Source organism: Bos grunniens, chromosome 26, assembly GCF_055505025.1.
Source record: "Bos grunniens cultivar Pamir isolate PY7600 chromosome 26, Bosgru_T2T1.0, whole genome shotgun sequence".
In the NCBI taxonomy this organism is placed as follows: Eukaryota; Metazoa; Chordata; class Mammalia; order Artiodactyla; family Bovidae; genus Bos; species Bos grunniens.
The window spans coordinates 39801890-39822004 of record NC_141190.1 but is presented as its reverse complement, the minus strand read 5'-3'; the positions used below and the strand labels follow the sequence as shown (position 1 = coordinate 39822004).

At 42.1% G+C, this 20115-nt stretch overlaps 1 protein-coding gene across 6 annotated transcripts in view; it reads right to left on the bottom strand.

Moving 5' to 3' along the window:
- SEC23IP (SEC23 interacting protein) overlaps positions 1-20115 on the bottom strand; it is a 278621-nt gene that overhangs the window by 198493 nt on the left and 60013 nt on the right. For 2 of the 6 annotated variants that reach the window (XM_086378650.1, XM_086378657.1), the window contains exon 19: positions 15677-15939. The exons of the other annotated variants lie outside the window; for them this stretch is intronic. The gene's annotated coding sequence lies outside the window, so the exon portion shown is untranslated. Of the gene's footprint in view, positions 1-15676; positions 15940-20115 lie in introns of those variants that run through there. 6 annotated transcript variants of the gene reach the window in all.

The window sequence follows — 20115 nt, the reverse complement described above, 5'->3', positions numbered from 1 at the left end:
TGCCCTACTTCCACTTCCTTCTCCACTCCCAAAATAGGTAAATCGCTTCATAAGTGTAGCTTTCAATTTGGTGTTGGGAGAAAACCGATGTATTTCATACTAAAACTGAGTGTCTGATACTTCCCCTTTCAGAACTGTCTCAAGAGGACTTGTTTTTTTGTTTGCTTTTTTAATTCTCATTGGAGTATAGTTGATTTACAATCCTGTTGGTTTCAGGGATACAGCAAAGTGAATCAGTTATACATATACATACACCATTCGATTTTAGATTCTTTCCCCATATAGGTAAGCATGGCTTGTTTTAATCCAAAGCCTCTATTTGTGAATTGAGATTAATTTAGGGAGACATTTAGGCACAGAGAGAAGGCCCAAATACTTCCTCCTCTTTATTGTTGTCAGTAGGAAAGATTAGCTCTTTAATATTTAGGGTGCATCAAACAAGTTGTGCCAGAGAGTGGTACAGAGTGGAGCTCAACATAAATAAACAAATAAAATGAACATCATGAACTAATCAAGGCTGCTGGGACCATAAACCTACAGGCAAGAGATGAAAAGAGAAATGGAGCACAATACCCAGAGATTTAATCAACATGGATATTTTTATCCTTTCTTCTTTGCAATTGCAAAGTAGAAATCAACCCCTTTATAAATCAGGGGTTTGGTCTTTAGCATGGTAAAACTTTTCTCTTTCTTCATGAAAAGAAGTACCAGGATAATTTTTCTATCAGTTATTTGTCTCCAGGTTCTCGTTGGGAGAGTCTCCCACTGTCACCGAAGTCAGGAAAAGAAAATTCCTGAACACCCAGCCACGCAGGTCCTGTCTGGCAATTCTCCATGGTTTTAAGGCTCTCTCACCCTTATGCATGGTCGGGGAAGGGAAATTTCCCCTTCTACTCCTCTTGAGTTCTTGTGGCTGCACTAATAATAAAATTGACACCAGGCTGATTGACGGGAGAAAAGAGAAACTAATTTTAACTTGGGCATATGAAGGTCTTACAGAAATGGGGCCTAAGAAGTAGTCAAAGCACGCAGCTTTTATACTTTTTGGACAAAGAAGCAATAAATGCGTAAGGAATTTGACAGGACTAAGAAACTTAGGATGTGGAAGCTTAATGAGTGACCAATCTAAACAGAATCAGACCTGGGGTGGTAGTACATTAGAAGAATCACCACCTAGCTGGGGAACATGGACAAGTTGGTGAACTTCAGTAGGGCTCTGTGACAGAAAGACCAGGAAGGAGGTGACTCAACAATACCTCAGGTTTCTTCCAACTCTAAAAATTCTGCGATTCTACATGTAGCCCTACCTAAACAGCTAGAATCAAAATACTCTTCCAGGGACTTCCCTGGCGTCCAGTGGTTAAGAATCCGCCTGCCAGTGCAGGGGACATGGGTTCAGTCTCTGGCCCAGGAAAATCCCACCTGCCATGGAGCAACTAAACCCACGCACTGCAACTACTGAAGTCCAAGTGCCCTAGAGCCTGTGCTCCACAAGAGAAGCCACCGCAGTGAGAAGCCCGCACCCCACAACGAGAGAGCAACCCCTGCCCGCCGCAACCAGAGAACGCCTGCACACAGCAATGAAGGCCAAGCACAGACAAAAATTAATTAGTTAATTAACTGCAGCCCATGAAATTAAAAGACACTTGCTCCTTGGAAGAAAAGCTATAACAAACCTAGACAGCATATTAAAAAGCAGAGACATTACTTTACCAAGAAAGGGATGTCTAGTCAAAGCTATGGTTTTTCCAGTGGTCATGTATGGATATGAGAGTTGGACTATAAAGAAAGCTGAGCCCAAAGAATTGATGCTTTTGAACTGTGGTGTTGGAGAAGACTCTTGAGAGTCCCTTGGACTGCAAGGAAATCCAACCAGCCCATCCTAAAGGAAATCAGTCCTGAATATTCATTGGAAGGACTGAGGCTGAAGCTGAAACTCCAATACTTTGGCCACCTGATTCGAAGAACTGACTCATTGGAAAAGTCCCTGATGCTGGGAAAGACTGAAGGTGGGAGGAGAAGGGGATGACAGAGGATGAGATGGTTGGATGGCATTACCAACGCAATGGAAATGAGTTTGAGTAGTCTCCAGGAGCTGGTGATAAACAGGGAAGTCTGGCATGCTGCAGTCCATGGGGTCACAGAGAGTTGGACACGACTGAGCAGCTGAACTGAATTAATTAAAGGAAAAAAAAAAAAAACCCTCTTCCAAGTAAAAATATATGACATACCTAACTGCAAGATGTTTGATATCTTACAAACTTTTTAAAGAATGAAATTGCATTCCATTCAGGTGATGCTAAAGACAATGGAAACCAAAACCTCATTTTCAAGTGCCATAACCTAGAGTTCCTCTAAAAAATTCCCAGGAGAAATGTAGAAGTACTTTTTCTCATTATACAGACCATCATCCTGAAGTCTTACACATACAGTTTGGAATATTTGCCTTCAAGAATCCCGAGCTAATTTATATTATTTTTTAAAGTACCTTTCTTTGTGCCAAGTCACAGTGAGAAACAGTGAAAATAAATGCCTTTAAAACTTTACAGAACTTAAGTGTTTCTAAGAACAGCCTCACCTTCAGCCCATTCTGTCCAAAAGTACAGTACATTTCATAGTAATTATTGCTTCACAGTGGGATTCACCAAGCATTTATTTTAAATAAGCTCATTTGTGGCATGATAAATGAAATTTTATATATAAACCACTATCTTTACACAACTTTTCAGAAACATAAAACAATCATGTGTGAGTATGTGCATGTTAAGTCACTTCAGTCATGTCCAACTCTTTGCGACTCTACACACTGTAACCCACCAGGCTCCTCTGTTCATGGGATTCTCCAGGCAAAAATATTGGAGTGGATTGCCATGGCCTCCTCCAGGGGATCTTCCCAACCCAGGGATCAAACCTGTGCCTCCTGCAGCTGCTACATTGCAGGCGGATTCTTTACCACTGAACCATTGGGGAAGCCCAAAACTGTAACAGCTAGTATTTGTCCAATGCTTCATTTGGTAACAGCCTATATCCCTGGTGTGTTTTGGCTTATTAATCTTAAGAAGAACCTCCCAAGCCAGGTACTACTTTTCCCCACTTTACATGTGAAAAAAATAGGTTCATGTTGGTTGAGTAAACCTGAGTTCACACAAATTTGAGTTCACACACACAAAAAATATAGAGTCAGAAATCCAGAGTCTGCACTATTATATAAAATAAGGTGCCTACAACCGAACCTAAGATACAGCAGGTGGTAAATCGGAAGATAAGGTCAACAGCTGACTGAACATTCTCTTCAGGCTCCCCATGATGTTAAATCACTGGGATTATCTATCTTGATCCTTGAGGTCTACCTTAATCAGATTGAAATTTTAAAGTTAAAAAACAGTATCACCCTGGGACCTCCTTCGTGGTCCAATGGTTAGGAATCTGCCTTGCAATGCAAGGGAAGCAGGTTTGATGCCTTGTTGGGGAACTAAGATCCCACATGTCACAGGGCAACCAAGCCAGAGTGCAGCAACCACTGAACTCACAGGCCCCACCAACAGGTCCCAGAGGCTGCCGCTAAGACCCAATGCAGCCAAACACTGAGACAGATAAACAGAATCAGCCTGCTAGACCCAGGGAGACTCCATTAACTCACAGTTTCTCATGCTGCGGTCATTTCCATACCATGCGTATGCTTTTTGTCATATTCATGTATCACTCAAACTATTATTTACTTAATGTGTGTGTGCATGCATGCTAAATCGCTTCAGTCGTGTCCGACTCTTTGCGACCCTGTAGACTGCCGGCCGTCAGGCTCCTTACTTTCATTTAAAGCATCTACTTTATTTCAAAGAGTTATACATATCTGAATTGATCGGTTTGGTGTTCTAGCTGTATTTTTTTCAACTACTTTAAATATATAGCCACCTAAACTTTAAAAACCCTTTGTATATCTCCTAAGATTATTTCTTGTTAAACTTTTGGCAATATACATCACAATAGGAACATGCTGTGATTGAAAACCTGAGGCTTCTGGAACTATGATAGAGATAAAAGATAGCAACAGTAATGTCATTATTGGCTGCTGACAGGAACCTTGTACTTAGAGAATGTCTTTACCAATAGACACAAGTGCAAGTACAAATTCAACCCCCCCATCTGTGACTCAACTGTCATGAAGAACTGTGAAGAAATAAATATGGTTCCAGGGAATAGTTTTTGTGATCCTCTAAGATATGGTTTGCCCTTACATTAAACATAATACTGCATAGCTTTTAGAATTAGATCTTATTAAGCTCTACCCCACCCCCATTAGAATTTTTTTCTAATTGTCAGATATTTGACTTAACTTTGGAAGGGAAACTTCCCACGGTTTTATAGAGGACAGGATTTCAAGGTCTTCACTAATCTGGGAACTAAGTTACTGACACGTGGCGTCTCTGTACTTCTGTAAAAAGAAATTCCCATAAAAGAAATGGATTTTATCATAGCATGTCATCCCAGTGACAGGAACATACAGGCATGAAGCCAGCAACTATGGTCACATTCCATTCACTCATTTTTCCTCTCATCCTTACAGCATCAGGCTTATTCTTACATCTTAGAGTCTTGAGAGCTGTTTAATCCCTCAGAAGAAAAAGGTGATGAGCCAGAAAAATAGATGAACCAGTAGTTAGCATTGACAGCTTTGAGACCACAATACATTTCCTGTGGACCTTGCAGGCAGTTTTAGAATGAGGAAGCAGGAGAAAGACATGGGGCGGGGAGCAGGTACTAGGGAAAACATCTGATGCGCTTCTCTATAATTGTCACCCTTATTTCATGTAGAAAAAGGAGCTTTAGACTCTAATAATGGAGAAAGGAACTACACAACGTTGTAATTTTGTCACATACACTACCATTTTACTCTGTTCAAAGAGATAAATAGCATCATAACACTCAAATCACGTAGGCTTGAATTTATGTTAGGGAGGTGAGCATGCCCACTGATACTTCCATAAGAAGTTTAATTTCCATTTGGCCTCTCTTTACAAAACCACAGAATTTGGTTTTTGTTTTTGTTTTAGAATGTGAAACACTTTATTTAATTATGTTTTTAATTTGCCTTGTGGTTAACAAATTCTTTTTTAAAATTCCAGTCTTAATTATGTTTATAATTAACATGTAGTAAGTACCATGCTGCTACTGCTAAGTCGCTTCAGTCGTGTCCGACTCTGTGCGACCCCATAGACGGCAGCCCACCAGGCTCCCCCGTCCCTGGGATTCTCCAGGCAAGAACACTGGAGTGGGTTGCCATTTCCTTCTCCAATGCATGAAAGTGAAAAGTGAAAGTGAAGTTGCTCAGTTGTGTCCGACTCTTCGCGACCCCATGGACTGCAGCCCACCAGGCCCCTCTGTCCATGGGATTTTCCAGGCAAGAGTACTGGAGTGGGGTGCCATTGCCTTCTCCGAGTAAGTGGTTTTTGTTGTGGTTTTTGGTTTTTGTTCCTTAAACGAAATGTCTTTAGCATACATTAAAAGCATCTTCAAAACAGTCACCTTTTGTTTTCAAGTCAGCCCATGAGCCCTCTTAAAGAGTAAACTAAAGGGTGTTTAAAATAACTACTCATCCAATTGGCCTATAAATCACATGAGATAGGCAAGATAAGAATTTTGGGATTTCAGAGAGAGATTCTCTGAAATTATGAAAAAACAATGTAACTCGATGGGGAGGTTGGAATATAGTGCTACAGTGCCATGGTGTCAAATGTTAGCCCACAGATGTGGGTTTCTCTTCCTGCCTAGAGTTTTGGAAAATTCAGTTAATTAGCTGCATTTAACAATTGGGAGAGCACACAGAAAAGTGTGGGTTTCCAACTGCACTACCCTCCAGAAGGTACAGAGAGGAAGACAGGGGAAGCGGAGAGGGGCGAGGGGGTGGTGTTAAGCCCAGCTGATGACAGAATTAAGAGAGCGCTGGGAAATCCCAAATTCTCCTGTCAGTAGCCGAACCAGCGTTAATATTGCCATGACCCTTCTGAGGAGGTGGGTAATGTCTGTAAGCAACATGTTGCAGGAGAGATGAGACGGGTCAACTTCTTCATGCTTCCAGACACCACCAAAACTTTTCAGACACACTAGAAGCCAACTCAGAAGCTATTTTTCCAGAGTTTCTGGGAGGTTGTTCAAGTACAAGTTTGGAATACATATGAATGCTGCTGCTAAGTCGCTTCAGTTCATGTCCGACTCTGTGAGACTCCATAGATGGCAGCCCACCAGGCTCCTCTGTCCCTGGGATTCTCCAGGCAAGAACACTGGAGTGGGTTGCCATTTCCTTCTCCAATGCAGGAAAGTGAAAAGTGAAAGTGAAGGCTCCCAGTCGTGTCCGACTCTTAGCGACCCCATGGACTGCAGCCCACCAGGCTGCTCTGTCCATGGGATTCTCCAGGAAAGAACACTGGAGTGGGTTGCCATTTCCTTCTCCAGTACATATGAATGTGCAATAACAAATGCTGAGACATAACATAGCTTTCATTTCTTTAAATCAACTTAAACATAGGTAGCATCTGCGAAGCCAACCACAGTCACCATCTAGAGGCTCCCTGTGACAGGGTGGGAATTATTGAGTCTGACGCCCTGAACAGGGAGGATGGGGGTAAGGGACCCACCCTGCTCCCAGGGTCCTCTACAGACTCCCTGTGAGAAGCTCCTTGTCCCAGAAAGGAAAGTGGGCTGTTGCTCCCATCCATGTTCAGTGGCCAGTCCCATGGGCGAGCCCTTATGGGCTGTGATTCAGAAGGGTGCTAGCCAGCTATTGAACCAGTGGCCTCAGTATATTCAGCAAGGTGAGCTCATTAATTGAGCCAATCAGGCACCAGGACAGGGAACTGGAAGAAGATATTGGAAATCTATGGCCAAATGGCTATAAGAAAGAATAGATGAGTAAATAAAATAATTTGCAGGGAGTACGTGTGTGAAGAACATATCTAGAAGAATGCACACCAGATATCCACATTGACCTTCCATGAGGTGGCTGGGGAGACCGTCATCTCTGCTCAAGTTTTCTACAGCAAGCCTGTATTGCTGTCATAATTATTAAAAGTTTCTAAATAAAATATTTCTAAAACATTAAGTATATGATATTTATATAATATATGCTACATGTAGGAATATGTGCATAGATAAAAGCTTATCTCTGGGTGGTGGAATGGTGGGTAATTGTTTTCTTCTTTGTAATTGTCTGTATCCTCCAACTTTTCTACTTCTATAGTCTGGGAAAAATAAGAAACATTAACAATAAGTTCAAAGGTACATTTTGTATCTTAAATCATCTCTGAATTACATCCTCTCACTGCTAAAAATTTTCATTAAAACAGAAAGTGCCCATTTGTCTCCCCTTGCCCCACTCCAGTGATTTTCCAATCTTGTGTCCCCCCTGCAACATGTCATCACTCACAGCTATCCGCCTTGTGACATCTGCTGACAGGGCCAATGAATGACAACTTCCAAACAGAAGCCCCGCATCAAGACTGGCTCAGAAGTAAACATTTAAAGGCATCTGACTCCTGGCCATCATCAGGCTCTGTTCCTAGTCCCCAGTGTCCACAGCCTCTGTGTTCAGATCAGGACTCAAAGCATAAGTCCTACCAAAGATGACTACAGACCAACAGGTGAGGAGCAAATCCTCCCCGGGATGAGTCCAATTTTGTGAGAGCCCCCAGTCAGGGGTTGTTGGAGTTTCAAATGGCTTTATCTAGAGTAGATTCTTGGTAAAGAGTATACGATATGCTAGATAATATGTATATGATAAGTATATGATAAGCTCAAACTCCCAATACTTTGGCCACTTGATGCGAAGAGCTAAGTCATTGGAAAAGACCCTGATGCTGGGAAAGACTGAGGGCAGGAGGAGAAGGGGACGACAGAGGATGAGATGGTTGGATGGCATCACTGCCTCAACAGACATGAGCAAACTCTGGGAGACAGTGAAAAACAGAGAAGCCTTGTGTGCTACAGTCCGTGGGGTCACAAAGAGTCGGACACAACTGAGTGACTGAACAACAAAAGATAATATGGCTGAACCATCCACTACCCTCATTCATGAAACCTGTTCCTGAGCTTGTCCTAAATCCTATAAACGTCTGACACATGTTCTTGGTGTAAAACACGGCTGATGGGTTTTTGGGGGAATGCTCCCCAAACTCTTTAACACAGAAAAATTCATACATGCTAACACCTAATAACAGAGTATTATAGTAAATATATACCAAATAACAGAAACATACAACCACAATAGTTTCTGTACAAAGGGACTGGGTGAAACGTGTCTCATCACATTAAGGATGTGGGACGCAAAGGAAGATGGAAACACACACGCACGCTCATTCCAAGCAAAGACAGGCAGCTGGATGACCCTGTGACGCAGGAGTCATGCCCTGTGGCCCCATACTCCCTCTACCCACAATCTCTTTGGATCATAAAAAGTGGGCTGCGTTCATGTCCCAGGGGCTGTGGCCAGGTCATGTCCAGACAATGAGACAACAAACTATTTGTATCTAAGTGCAAAGGGTACGGTCCAAATTTTTAAAAATCTAAATAGCGGTGCTATCTGGCAGAAGCGATTCCCCATCTTGTGCCCTCCCCATCTATTCTCTTACCTTGGAGCAGGAAAAGGGAGGCAGAGAGGTGAAGAGGAATGGAGGGACCCAAAAAAGCCTGGCTTTGGGCTCTGCTCCCAGAAGAGCAGGTGTTGAAGGCTCCTGGAGGAGACCCAGATGGATTAGAAATCCCAGCGTGGAAAGAACCAAGCCTCACCTGTCCCACCTGGAGCCCTGGGCATCTTCTGCTTTGTCCCTTGTGCCACAAAGCCCAGGAAGTAACCACACAGGGAGAGCAGCAAGAATGGTCGGGAACTGAGGGGGTCCGCACAGTCCCCACAACCCTTCCAGAGGTCCGGAAAGGCAAGAGAAAGAGAACCGTGCTTTCAAAGAGCCTCCAAAATGAGTGGTCAACTCACAGCCCTCTTCCCTATGATTTCAAAGCTTCCTATGACACCACGAGACTGGGAGACACCGTGGTAAGAGTTCTCCCATTCCAGCTGAAAGAGGGTTTTATCCCTAGTGACTGAGAGTTGACCAGGTCCTGGAAGATCCAGGGAAGATCCCAAGGGACCACCACAGGGTCTGAGGTTATTAATACTTTGCTTGGGCACCTTCTGGGACAGTCAGAGGCTGTCACAGGGGCAGGGGATCTACTGACACTCACAGGTGGACAGGAACCTCCAGGCAAGCCAAGCTCACCATCCCACCATTCCTGCCTGGACCATTGGCCCTGCTACTGGCACTTCGGCCAGAAAGGGATTGAACAGGAACCCAGAGGGTGTGTGCAATAGGTTCCAGGCCAACTGAGAGACTGGACAGATCAGTTACCATCTCTGAACCTTACTTTTCTTGACCATCGGAAAGGACACAGTCCCACAGACCCTGGGGCCTTGGTGAACCACATAGAAGGCCTCAATAAATGGCAACTACTATTTCCCACCCCGGACACCAACTGGAATTCTCTGTATCTTTGCCACAAAATCCTTACAATATCATCAGTGTAGCAGAGTGTTTGGCCAACACTATTTCACTTATGCCCATGGCTTCCTCTCCCCTCAAGTCTGCATTGAACAAATCTGCACATACTTGCCTTAGAAGTACATAGGAAATGTATGAGGAAATATTTTTTAGAGACTTACTTCAAAAGGTGCTTGATAATGTTGATCTTCCTGCTTACCAGGCATTTTGCAGGTGTTTTACAGACATAATCTTATGACCCTAAGGGGTCCTCATGTTATAAATGAGGACAAGAAGGTAAGTATTATCACCTGGGTTTTACATGTATGTAAACTGAGGCCATTAAATCACAGGAAGTTGTCACTAAAAACAACAACAATCATAGGTAGTATTCATTAAATATTTATTATATGCCAGACACTATTTTCTTTATATACAAATTAAATAGATATATAAATATACTTGTGTGCCTGGCACATATTAAGCATTAAATGTGTGTTAAAGACTTAATATTATCAGGAGTTTTCACTTAATCACTTAATCTCCTCAACAGTCCTCAACCACTTGTAAGAAGTGGGTACTCTTATCCCACGGGAAATCAGGACACAGAGAGGTAAAACAAATCACCATGATCTCATGGGTCCTGAGGGGTGGAACAGAGATTTGAACCCATTGAGCCAGATCTCAGCTATCACAATCTTTTGCTCACAGCTGGGAAATGGTAAAGATAGAATCTGAACCCCAACATCTGTCCGATCTCACATCTCCTGGCCATCTCGATAATTTGCAAATTAAAAGTAGAATCTGAACCCCAACATCTGTCCGATCTCACATCTCCTGGCCATCTCGATAATTTGCAAGGGTCAGAACTTATTTACCTAGAGAGAGCGTGGTCAGTCTCTGTTCTGCATGCAAGCTGAGTGCACACTGACCCCTCCCTCTCCCCAGGCCCTCTGGAATGTCTGTCTGCTTTGCCCAAATCTGAAGGTGGCAACGTTGTGCCAGACAGACAAGCAAGGTAAGGCAGGTGGTTAAGGTACCATGAATAACAATATCCATGGCCATCAAACCCTAGAGTAATGCTGCTCGCCAAAATTCAGACATCCATAGGACTTCCCTTGTGGTCCAGTGGCTAAGACTCCAAGCTCCCAATGAAGGGGGCCAGGGTTCAATCCCTGGTTAGGGAACTAGATCCCATGTGCCACAACTAAGACCCAGTGCAGCCAAGTCATAAATAAATAAAGTTATTTTTAAAAAACTTAAAAATTCAGACATCCTAATATCTAAAGCACACTTCATTTGCTCTGCTAATGGGGGGTGTGAACCCTCCCTCCTCTAAACTCTCAGAGCATTTATTGAACTCTCTCATGGAATTTCTCTCATCCTGGTATACATTATGGTTATTTAAGAACTTCTCAACCTTTGTGGACTTCCCTGGTGGCTCAGATGGTAAAGAATCTGCCTGAAATGCAGGAGACTTAGGTACAATCCCTGGGTCAGGAACTTCCCCTGGAGCAGAGAATGGCTACCCAATCCAATATTCTTGCCTGGAGAATTCCATGAAAGAGGAGCCTGGTGGGCTACAGTCCATGGGGTTGCAAAAAGTCAGACAAGACCAAGGAACTAACAATTTCAACCCTTCTAGAGTTAAATGCCCTGAGAACTGTATGGTTAAAAAACAGATCTGGCTGCTGTGTAAGAAACATCTCCAAATAACAATGGCTTTAAAAAGATGGGAGTTCGTTTCTCTCTCATGTAATGCTGCACGGGCAGTGTGGGGGCTGGAGGGCTGCTCTGCTCCGCTGGGTCATGCAGGGATCCAGACACCTGCCATCCGTGACTCTCCATCCTCAAGAGCGTTGCCTTTATCTGTCTACAATAGCTCTACATCTTGTCTGCACTCCAACCAGTAAGAAGGGGGAACTGTGGCAAGGAGAAGAGAAGTCCCTCCCTTCTAAAGGCAGAACCCAGTTAAAAGTTCTTTCATTATCATGACTCAAGGAGCTCAAATCCAGTGCTCTGTGACAACCTAGAGGGGTGGGATGCGGAGGGAGGGGACATATGTATACCCATGGCTGATGCATGTTGATATATGGCAAAAACCAACACAATACTGTAAAGCAATTTTCATCTTCCAATTAAAACTAACTTTTTTAAAAAGCTCTTTCTCTGGCAAAGAAAGGGAGAGCCTTTAGGGAAAGAAAATGAACATCGCAAGGGACCATGTCTTAGGAAAAACATTCAAAACGATGTTGTGTGCATGCAGACAACACTTTTTCATCCATCAAATATGTGTAAAATGCTACCATATGTCAGACACTGAGCTAACCCCTGGGAGTCCAGCAGAAGGCGTTTACAAGCAATGGGTGAATAAATGAATGAGCCCTTTTATGGAAGAGCAATCTGGAGGGAAGACCATGAAAATTTCATGAGGGCAAATAATTTAAAATATGGACACAAGTAATTTCTTCCCACAGTAGGTCATAGATAAAAACAGACATATTTAAAGCTGAATTTTCCATGACTTGCTGAAAAATATGGAAAATCAATTATAAAGAAAGTGAACAAATAGACCTGATTTATTGGGCTATGCTGCCACTAGCAAAATATATTACAGAGGCTCAATCTTGAGTTTTTATTTTAATGACTTTTTCTGTGTTTTGCTCTGAAGCACATTTTTGCTTTTTCCCTATAGAAAATATACAACAACAACAACAACAAAAGACAAAAAAATGGTCACTCACTGCACTTAGATAAATATACAGGTCTAAAACCAAATTCTTTCTGTGTCTTCTACAAGATAAACATTGAGGAGTTTAACCTGGGAGAGGAACCAAAAGTTCAACTCCAATTTATTATTATTTCTAAAATATATATACAGGCTTTAATAATAATGTCAGTTGGGCTGCCACTGGAAGGCATTATCATTTTCAGCCACAAACATCACCAACTTGGCCTATCTCATTTCCCAAATCCCATTAAGATAGAACTTCCCAGATTGTGCCATCAACCCTCCACCTCTCCCCACCGTGAAAAAGTCCAACAAATGATTTGCACTTAGCATTTTAACCAAAATGTGAGTAGTAATATGAATAGTAATATTAAAGAGTGAAATCTTAAAATTCAAATGTAAAAGAGATGGATGAAAATTCTGAAGTGGATTAAAATGAAGCTGTATTTAATTAGAATAAATTTTTCTGTGCTCAGGCTTTAGGTTTCAAAGAGGTAGAGGTGAGCCCTAGGAATCTGTATTTTCTTCCCTAGTGTTGTTAACGTGTGATGTTTTTCTCCGCATACATTGCTCCTGAGAACCTGACTTCATTTCTCCTTCCTCTCCTTGGCACCTAGACACACCCTACTTATTCAGTGTGCTATTTCTAGGAGGGCAGCCGCTGTACCCATTCTAGCATCTTCCTTCCAACTGCATTAGGTGTGACTGAATGGAATAACTCATAAGCATTAAATAAAAGCTACTCATCTGGAGGAAGCAGAGTACTGTGTCTTTGAATTTTGTGGTTCTCATCTTCTGTGACTTAATTGCATGCTTATTTATTCTGCTGTGGTAATAAAGTATTTGGTAGTGTGTGTGGCAAACAGTTATTATTTGTTTAGGACTTACTATAAGAAGGCACAATCCTAAGTTATCTGAGGACTACGGAGACTCATTCATTTATTTAAAATGCTTATGGGGCTTCCCTGGTGGCTCAGTGGTAAAGAATCCGCCTAATAAGGCAGGAGATATGGGTTCAATCCCTGATCAGGAGGATCTTACATGCCAGGCTGCAGAGCAACAGAGCCCACATACCACAACTACTGAGCCTGTGCTCTAGATCCCTGGAGCCACAACTACTGAGCCCACCCACTGCAACCACTGAAGCCCGACTGCTCTAGAGCCTGTGCTCTGCAACCAGAGAGGCCACTGCAGGGAGAAGCCAATGCACTGCAGCTAGGGAGTCGCCTCACTCTCTGCAACCAGAGAAAAGCCCATGCAGCAACAAAGACCCCACCCAGCCAGAAGGGAAAATAAATAAGCAAAATTATTTTTTAGAAATGCTTATGGGACTTCCCTGGTGGTCCAGGGGTTAAGACTCCATGCTCCCAAATGCAGGGGGCATGGGTTTGACCCCTGATCAGGGAACTAAGATCCCACATGCTGCGGGATATGGCCCAAAATTTAAAAGATTAATAATGCACCAGTATCCGTTTATTAATTGTAACAAATGAATCATACCAGTGTAAGATGCTAATAATAATGGGAACTGAGTGCTGGGTATAAGGGAACACTACACCATCTTCTCAGTTTTTCTGAGATCTCCTGGATGCTCTCCCCAGTGTGATGCTTTTCAGCAGCTGCACCTGCTCCACCTTGGCAGAAAATGGGAGGTTTATTCATTTGAATGGGTATAAAAAGACGGGGGCACCAGCCCTAGTTGAGAGACAGAGTAAGATACTGAAAATAAGACTGATCTACATATTAATGTTGAAACACTCAGCTCTCCTCCCTGACTCAGAACCCAGGGTAAACCAGGCTTCTAACCCCAAGAAGGAGTTTAAAATTCTTCTCTGGCCAATTCAAATGAAAAGACATAAAGACAGTTAGGAGAGAGGGAGGAATCCCCAATGAAATGGTCCTTCCACCCATGGTGAGGCTCTCTATCAACAAGCCCAGTCCCACAGGGGTTCTTGGTGTCTCAAGCTTAAAAATAATTATCAGATATTTGAGTAAAATCCTTAACATGAAAGACACCAAAAATAGTAAAAAGCAATTTAGAAGAAGTAGACACTCTAAGAACAAAAGCTTCAAAGCCACATTTAATATTCTCAGGGCAATAAGAGAATAGTTTATCTCCATGAAATTAGAACAGGATGCTAAGGGGCTTCCCTGGTGGCTCAGCTGGTAAAGAATCTACCTACAATGTGGGAGACCTGGGTTCAATCCCTGGGTTGGGAAAGTCCCCTGAAGAAGGAAAAGGCTACCCACTCTAGTATTCTGGCCTGGAGAATTCCATGGACTGTATAGTCCATGGGGTCGCAAAGACTCGGGCATGCCCAAGTGACTTTCACTTTCCCTGAGCACAAAGAAGAAAAAAAGTAGAAAAAGAAGAAAAAAGGGGGGTTCTTGGGAGTTAAATTTTTTAGCAGCCAAAATGAAGAACTCAGAAAACAAAACTCCAAAGGGATGAAAAATATTAGAGAAAGAAGAATAGGAGACCAGTCCAGGAGGTAGAATAATAGTAGACCAGACCACTCACATAAGAGGGGCACTCCCAGAGGAGAGAACAGAAAAACCACAGGGAAGAAAATTAACTTATTTATGTTTCAAGAACATTCTTCAGAATTTAAAGGATGAGTCAGCAGGTTGAAAAGACAACTGACAGTGGATGCAGATAAACGCACACCCAGACACAGGATCGTGACTTTCTGGAATATGAGAGACGTGGTCTAGCCAAACATAATAGTTGCATGCCCTCCCTGCCAATGACTGGCTCAGGACAGGGCATGCAGTGCAATGCCAGCCACTGAGATGTGAAGGGAAGTATGCCTTAGCTCTCCGGGCAAGGTCTCTCAATAACTTACATAGATGCAGGAAGAAAGACTCCCTTCTGATGCTTCTGGATGTTTGGAACTGCCCTAGCCATCTTTGAACCACAGCCTAAGACACATATTTAGTAAGTGGAAGAGCTAGGTCTCTGCCTCCAAATTCCATGTTCTATTTTTAATAAATGGTACTGCATTATTATTAGCCAAGCAGCATGTGGGAATCTTAGTTCTCCTTCCAAGGATTGAACCCATACCCCTTGCAGTGGAAACGTGGAGTCTTAACCACTGGACCACCAGGGAAGTCCCAAATCCCATGTTCCCATGTTCTTAGCTCACTGTCTACACTGAAAGACTATCCACAGATAACAGCCTGAGGGAAAAATCATATCTCCTATTATATCACAATTGCTTATATATCAAGTGCCTCTAATTAGCTCACGGTACTTTTCTAGAACCTTTGTAACTTGAATTTGTATACTTACTAGTACTAGAAAGTAACTCTAGATCGTAAATCCTAGAATATCAATAACCTGGAAGTTCTAGTAACAGCATTTATCACTTTAACCTACAACTCATTCAAAATGTCATCTAATAAACAAATATAATAAGAAGACTTTTTCACTTTCAAGTTCATTTATTTTCATGCCAGATAGCAGAGTCAGATATTAAGTCTCTGGCTGGTTAAAGCAACAGTACTAAAGTAGGCCAAAGTCATGAATTTGAACTCCAGGTAAAGCAGTTTAATTATCTTCACCACTGACGTCAATCAGTAGTTTTTCAAACAATGAAGTGTGACTCTAAAACAAGAGGTGAGCTTTATCATGTGACAAAAAATAAAATGAGGCGGTCAAATTGGGGGTGAGGGGTCATCCTAGCCCTGCAAAAAAAAAAAAAATGCCAGTAGTTAGAAGGCATCTTTAGCAACAAAGGGAAGCTATTGTGCTTTATGGCTCAGTCTCACTGAACGAAATGATGTTAACCACTTCCTATGGAGTGAACTGACACCTCTGCCCAGGTCACCCTTCTAGATGCCAAGCCTTCATAGCCAACCACAACTCTACAGCTCCTCCTGAAGGTACCATGGCTATCTCAGCCTCATCATAGTGAAAATAAACCTAGACTTTCTCCTTTCCGTCTTGACGAATGGCACCACCATGGGACAAGTTGGGAGACAAAACTTAGAAGCCATTCACAACCACTCCTTGCCCCCCAACAAAGGTCTGCACATCCTTCCTTCTCTCTCAGTGTTTCTTCACTTTGACCCTCTCTTTGGCATCCCAGTCTAGGCATCTCTTTCCTGTTCTATTTCAGTGGGCTTCTAAGTAGTCATTCTTTTTCTAGTATCTTCTCTCTCCAATCTCCACAGTTACTAGAGTTATACTAAAAGGCAAGTCTGATGAGATGAAGCAAAGGAGGAAAGTGGAGAGGTGAGTGTGTGGTCCATCGGGCAAGTGGCATGGGTGTGTGTGAAAGTTTTAACACAGGGGAGTGACATAAACTTAAAAACTTTTTTTTTTTTTGGTATCAAATGGACATGGGGTCTCATCACTATTTCAATTTGTGTTTTTCTGACTGATGTTGAGCATCTCTTTGGATATGTGTCATTCATTCAGGCTTCCTCTTCCGTAACTTGTCCATTCATGTAATTTCCCTTTTAATTCTTTTTCCTAATTTATTTCCCTTTTTCTATATTGAGTTTTAGATGTTTTCCCCTACACTCTAGAAGTTAATTGCTTTCCAGTCGTAGATGTTGCACATGCATATTACCAGCTGTCATCTATTTACTTTGATGATATCTGCCTATTAACAGCAGCCAAAGAAGTCAGTTTTAAATACGTTCGAGTCTATTGTTTTCTTTAGTGTATACACTTTGAGCATCCTATTAAGAAATTCTCCACCACTCAAGATCATAAAGAATTAGCTACATTGTTTTCTATAACATAGCGCTTTTATCTTTAAAGTCAGGTCTTTAATCCACCAGGAGTTTACTTCTGTATATAGTAGAGATGAGGATCCAACTTTATCTCCAGATAACAAGCCAAGATTAATTGCCAAATAATCCATCTTTTCCCTAGCTCTCAGATCAGATCAGATCAGGTCACTCAGTCGTATCTGACTCTTTGAGACCCCATGAATTGCAGCACGCCAGGCTTCCCTGTCCATCACCAACTCCCGGAGTTCACTGAGACTCACGTCCATCCAGTCAGTGATGCCATCCAGCCATCTCATCCTCTGTCATCCTCTTCTCCCCTAGCTCTATAAAATACCAAAACCCCATTTATATGGGGTCTATTTCTAGATGCTTTTCTGTTCAATCAGGCCTGGTTTTATGTCTGGTTCTGTAATATATATTAATATCTGGTAGTGTTAGTCATCTTTCTTTGCTCCTTTTTGTCCCCAAGATATCTCAGCTATTCTTGAAGTTTTATTCATCTATCTAATTTTCAGAATCAGTTTATTATTATTATTAAGTCCTCTCAAAATACTCTTGGAATTTTATTTGGAATCGCATTGAATTTACAAATTAAGTGAAATTAATAGTTTTATAATGTTATCCTGTCCACAGCTCTTCTTTCATTTACATTTTATTTTATATTGTCTAATAGAGTTTCAAACTTTTCTTCATAAAGGTCTTGAGGCTTTTTATTATGTTAACTCCTAGAAAATGTAAAGGTCTGTGGAGCTTCTAATTGTTTTTGTTTTCATTTTATAATGAGTTATTTCTAGAGTAAGAAGATGCTATTAATATTGATTTTGTACCCAATTTCTTTCAAATTCACTGAGATTTCCTTTGTGCTATGGTACATAAATCACTGTGTGCTTATTCTGTGTGTGCTCAAAAGATTGTATATTCTGTGTTGCTTAAATTCATCTCTGTTAATCTGGATTAACTAATCATGTTCTTAAACTCTTCTACATCCTTGGTAATTTTTTCTGCTTATCAGCTTTTGAGCATATGTTAAAATCTCCAACTATAACTCTTGATTTATATACCTCTCATCTTAATTCCCGGGGAAGGCAATGGCACCCCACTCCAGTACTCTTGCCTGGAAAATCCCATGGATGGAGGAGCCTGGTGGGCTTGAGTCCATGGGGTCGCTAAGAGTCGGGCATGACTGAACGACTTCACTTTCACTTTCCACTTCGGTGCATTGGAGAAGGAAATGGCAACCCACTCCAGTGTTCTTGCCTGGAGAATCCCAGGGACAGAAGGGCCTGGTGGGCTGCCGTCTATGGGGTCACACAGAGTCGGACACGACTGAAGTGTCTTAGCAGCAGCAGCAGCAGCATCTTAACTCTACTGTATTTTGCTTTATATATTTCAAGGGTATGGGATGAGGAGCATATGTCTATAATCATTAGATCTTCTTGGTTTATCGTGCCTTTCTTCAGCATGCAACTCTTTATCTTTGATGTTTTTCCATAAAATCATTTTGATACTAAAACTGTTCCTTGAGCTTTAGTTGCCTCATGTATCTCTTTTCATCTCTCTTTTCAGTGTTTCTGTGTCCTTCTGTTTCAAGTGTAATTTGGTAGATAATATGGCACTAGATCTCGGGATTTTCTCATCCCAGAATCTCTGACTTCGGCAGTCATCCCTCTTTCACAGGACTCTTGCTTCTCAGAAGTCTCGTTTTTAAAATTACTTAAACCATTTATTTTATGTTGGGTATAGCCAATTAACAATGCTGTTTCAGGTGCACAGCAAAGCAACCAGCCATACATATACATGTATCCATTTTCCCCCAAACTCCCCTCCCTTCCAGGCTGCCACATGACACTGAGCAGAGTTCCATGTTCTATACAGTAGGTCCTTGTTGGTTATCACTTTAGATATAGCAATGTGTACATGTCTATCCCAAACTCCCTAACTATCCCTTACCCCCATTCTTCCCCGCCCTGAACCATAAGTTCATTCTCTAAGTCTGTGAGTCTGTTCCTGTTTTGTAAATAAGTTCATTAGTATCATTTAAATTCATTTGTATCATTTCTTTTTAGATTCCACATATAAAGGATATCATAGGATATTTCTCTTTCTCTGTCTTTCTTCACTCAGTATGACAATCTCTAGATCCATCCATGTTGCTGCAAATGGCATTATTTCATTCTTTTTAATGGCTGAGTAATATTCCATTGTATATATGTACCACAGCTTCTTTATCCATTCCTCTGTCAATGGACATTTAGGTGGCTTCTCCTCAAAAGTCTCTTAATTGTTCTTCTGCGTTCACCATTATTCCCTTAAGACTAACTATTCCTTGGCTAGTGATGGCTCTCTGGTAGGGAGAATAAGCCCTACCTTGTGCTTCTCCAGGTGAGTTGGAGATACAGAGACAGGAAGTCCCAACTGGGGCTTTCCAAACTCAAGCAATTCCTGCCTGGTCACCCTGCAGGGAGAGCAGTGATAGTTGCTCTGGACACATGGCAGTGGGCACTCAGTCAATCAGCATGTTCATCTGCCTGCTAATTTATGAGCTGATTGAGATTTCAGAGTTTCAAACAACCCGAGTTCGGATCCAGCCATATAAATCAAAGGTTTGCTAATTGCCCTGGCTCACCAGGGTGATGTAAGAGAGCGAGAAAGCCCAAGTATAACCAGTCCACCATGGCTTTGGCTTCCTACCTTGAACCCATCTCTCCCCTTTCTCCCAAGAGTTTAGGGTCAGCTGTAGAGGGAGGTTTTGAGCACCAATCCCTCCCTAACTCTCTCAACATCTCTAGGGTCAGATTCAGAAGTTATTGGTTTCCTTGACCAGAAAATAAATTCTCAATAGCCCATAACAGAGATGTGTTTTTTCTTGCAAGATATTATGCAACTGTTTGTTGCCTGTAAATCAACTTAATTTAGATATTTAGCCTCTCCCATGGTCAGGCTGGAGAAGGCAATGGCACCCCACTCCAGTACCCTTGCCTGGAAAATCCCATGGACAGAAGAGCCTGGTAGGCTGCAGTCCATGGGGCCGCTTAGAATCAGACAGGACTGAGCGACTTCACTTTCACTTTTCACTTTCATGCATTGGAGAAGGAAATGGCAACCCACTCCAGTGTTCTT